This window comes from Pteronotus mesoamericanus, unplaced genomic scaffold, assembly GCF_021234165.1.
Source record: "Pteronotus mesoamericanus isolate MK-2021 breed Mesoamerican mustached bat unplaced genomic scaffold, CSHL_Meso_final contig_657, whole genome shotgun sequence".
Taxonomy (NCBI): Eukaryota; Metazoa; Chordata; class Mammalia; order Chiroptera; family Mormoopidae; genus Pteronotus; species Pteronotus mesoamericanus.
The window spans coordinates 1347863-1351921 of record NW_026555229.1 but is presented as its reverse complement, the minus strand read 5'-3'; the positions used below and the strand labels follow the sequence as shown (position 1 = coordinate 1351921).

At 38.8% G+C, this 4059-nt stretch overlaps 1 non-coding gene across 1 annotated transcript; it reads right to left on the bottom strand.

The window, feature by feature from the left end:
• Window positions 1-1953: 1953 nt before the first annotated feature.
• LOC129077373 (U6 spliceosomal RNA) lies at window positions 1954-2061 on the bottom strand. Its single transcript, XR_008529832.1, has one exon. It is a non-coding gene; the product is annotated as a U6 spliceosomal RNA (small nuclear RNA).
• Between the last annotated feature and the right edge of the window lie 1998 nt (window positions 2062-4059).

The window sequence follows — 4059 nt, the reverse complement described above, 5'->3', positions numbered from 1 at the left end:
CAAATTCATACACTAGTTAATGCTCCTCCCTCAACCCCAATAAGAGACAACAAGTCGCGGGGTGGGGGGGGGGGCGGGGGGGGGGAATTAACCTCCAAGAAAAGGGCAAAGAGAACAAGTGAAAACCCTTTTCCCATCCATTTAATTCTTTTTCCTTGCTTTCCCCTATAGAATAGGGACAGCCTGGATTATATTTTCAGGTCAGGAGATTGGCTGTATCTTGCCCGAATAATAATAATAGCAACAATAGCTAATATTTATTTAGTACTTACTATGTACCAGATATTGTCTTATATACATTCACTCATTTAATTCTCATATTAACTCTATGAGGTAGACATTAGTATTATCAGCATTTTACAAATAAAGAAACTAAGACCCAGAGAGGTTAAAATATTAGTAAATGAGTGGTAGACCCTGCATTTAATAGTCAGGCCTCAGTCTCTACTCTTAATAATTGCCTTACTGTCTCTTTTTTAGGAAAGACCTAAAGATACTGACACAAAGAGTTTCCCACAAAACAGCCCCTCCAGATCATCCTACAATGAAGCCCCCAGTTGAAAAGCTCCCCTCACACAGAGTTTACAACTTCTTTCATAATTTAAATATTTTATTGTTTATACTATTACAGTTGTCCCAATTTTTACCCCTTTGCCCCCTTCCACCCCGCCCAACCCAAATTCCACCGTCAATCCCCACACCATTGTCCATGGGTCATGCATATATGTTCTTTGACTTAACCCTTCACCTTTTTTCAACCAGTCCTCACCTTCCCCCTTCCCTCTTACAGCTGTCAGTCTGTCCTATGTTTCTATGCCTCTGGTTCTGTTTTGCTCGTTAGTTTATTTTATTCATCAGATTCCTCTTATAAGTGAGATCATATGTTATTTGACTTTTCCCTACTGACTTATTTTACTTAGCGTAATAGTCTCCAGTTCCATCCATGCTGTCGCAAAAAGTAAGAATTCCTTCTTTTTTCACTGCTGCTTAGTATTCCACTGTGTAAATGTACCACAGTGTTTTATCCACTCATCTACTGATGGGCACTTAGGCTGTTTCCAAATCTTGGCTATTGTAAATATCGCTGCTATGAACATAGGGGTGCATACATTCTTTTGAATTTGTGTTTCGGGATTCTTTGGATATATTCTCAGCAGTGGAATTGCTGGGTCAAAAGGTAGTTCCAGTTTTAATTTTCTGAGGAAATTCCATACTGTTTTCCACAGTGGCTGCACCAGTCTACATTCCCACCAACAGTGCACTACGGTTCCTTTTTCTCCACATTCTTGCCAGCACTTGTTTGTTGATTTATTAATGACAGCCATTTTGGTATGTATGAGGTGATATCTCACTGTGGTTTTAATTTACATCTCTCTGATGGCTAGTGATGTTGAGCATCCTTTCATATGTCTATGGGCTTCTGTATGTGTTTCTTGGAGAAGTGTCTGTTCAGGTCCTTCGCCAATTTTTGAATTGGATTGTTTGTTTCCCTGGTGTTGAGTTGTATAAGTTCTTTATATATTTTGGAGATTAAACCCTTTTTCAGTGTATCATTGGCAAATATGTTCTCCTATACAGTGAGCTCCCTTTTCATTTTGATAATGGTTTCTTTAGCTGTGCAAAAGCTTTTTAATTTGATGTAGTCCTGTTCGGTTTTTTTCCCTTCGTTTCTTTTAAATTTATTTTTTTAAGGTTTTATTTATTTATTTTTAGAGAGAGGATATGGGAGGGAGAATGAGAGGAAAAGAAACATCGATGCGAGAGAGAAATACCTATCAGTTGCCTCCCGTACGCTCCTGGGCCAGGGATTGTTTGCGTTCAGACCTGAAATCAAACCTGCAACCTAGGTATATGCCCTTATCAGGAATCAAACCTGCCACCTTTTGGTTACAGGACAATGCTCCAACCAACTAAACCACACCAGCCAGGGCCTAGTTTCTTTTTTTTTTGTTTTTAAATATGGAATTTTTCATGAATTTGTGTGTCATCCTTGTGCAGGGGCCATGCTAATCTTTTCTGTATGGTTCCGGTTTTTAGTGTATGTGCTGCCAAAGAGAGCACTTAAATGTTAGTTCTGTTCCATTGCTTTGTTTTCTTCTTCAGGGACTCCAATTATATAAATGAACTGCTTTTTACATGTATTTTATTTTCCCCTTCCCCTTTTTTCTTCTTTCTTTATTTTCATTTTTATAGTTGTTTTCCTGCCTTCCATTCCAGCTAAGCTCTCACCTTGAGTTTACTTTTTTCTCTGTCTTTTTAAAAATAGGTTTTTATAAATAATACATTCAAAGGTTTTGACCCACTACATAAAGAAACCCACATTAAAGAAAAATATACAGCCCTGGCCAGGTAGCTCAGTTGGTTAGGGTGCCCTCCCCATGTGCCGGGGTTGTGGGTTGGGTTCCCTGTCAGGTCACATAGAATAAACCAAAGAATATATCCATAAGTGTATATCAATTAATCAATATATCAATTGCTGTTTCTCACTTTCACTCGCTCTAAAAATCAATAAATTTAAAAAGAGAAAACTATACAAATTTTGGCAAGAGTTTAAATTCTGAGAAATTCAAGCCTGATGCCAACCCTTTGCATTTCTATACCTTCAGTTCCAAACGACCATTGGGTAACAGTTTTAGGGCACAAAACTCCACTATCCTGTACAGTTCCTTTTCTCCTGGATCAAACAGCGTTATGCTGCTTAATAAACCCTTTCTTTGCCCCTTGATGGGTCTTAGAATCCAGTTTCTAGGTTTTTGGATTTCCTTTAGTAGGAAGCTTCAAAATCATTTCCTGGGGTCCGTGCAGGTGAAAAGAAATGGTGAGTCAGATTCTTGACTCATGTCTGGAATTTTTTTTTTTTTTTGAAGCTTCCTTAACCCCTCCCCCCACACCTCTAGCCAAGCTGAGTTGGGAGTTAGGTCCCTTTCTTTGTGTATCCTTCTGTTTATATGATAATAATTATGGTTGGATTTTCTTTTTTTTCCTCTTTTTTTTGTTCTTTTTTTGCTTCATTTTATTTTCTTTATTAAGCTGGGTTTTCTTTTCTCAGCCTCTTCTAGTAGACTTCAGGATCTTTCCATTTTTGTTTGCTGCTTGCTCCTCTTTTCTCAATAAACTGGTTTGCTATTACTCTCTGTATAAGCCCATAATTTCCCATCTCATATTACTCCCTCTCCTTGGAATATTCTTTTCAACCATCTAAGTAGGAAGACTTCCTTTTTCTCTCTTTTCTTAAGCATAGCATCTAATGACGTTTAAAAAGACCTATGCACCCGTGTGACCGCCCCCCAGGTCCTGTTCCAGCATCGCAGATGCCCCTTCAGACCTCTGTTAGTCAATACTTCCTCCCCTCAGTCAGTACTGCCCCATCAAAGGTAGCTGCTTTTCTGACAGCTATCCTTGTTAGTATTGCCCTTTCTTGGTATTCATATCTATGAAATCACAGAGTATATAATCTTTTGTGTATGGCTTTTTTTTTTAATTATTTTATTTATTTTATTTATTTATTTTTACAGAGAAAGGGAGGGAGGAAGAGAGGGAGAGAAACATAGATGTGTAAGAGATATATCAATCTGATCAGTTTCACAAGCCCCCAGCTGGGGACCTGGCCCACAACCCAAGCATGTGCCTTGACTGGGAATCGAACTGGTGGCCTTCCAGTTCACAGGCCAGCGCTCAATCCACTGAGCAACACCAGCCAGGATGTGTCTGGCTTCTTTCATTCAATATTATGTACAAGATTCAACAAGTATAGCACTGTATAGATTTCATGTTTTATTTTATTGCTGACAACAAGTATTGCCTAAGCAACTGTTACGTGCTGTGCTTTAATGACAACAATCTTGAACAACAAGGACTGTGGCTAATTGTGTGTTCTTTTGATGCCCAACATGGTCAGCATTCTATACACAGGAAAAATATAAAACTAGACAATGGGAATGCTTCTAATCATCCCCTTCAGAGGCTTGCAGGAGTTATGCATTATAGCCATTAGGATGGTGCCCAGGACGGAGGCGAGACTGTCTTTAATGTAAAGCAGTGTTTGAAAACTTTTGCAAC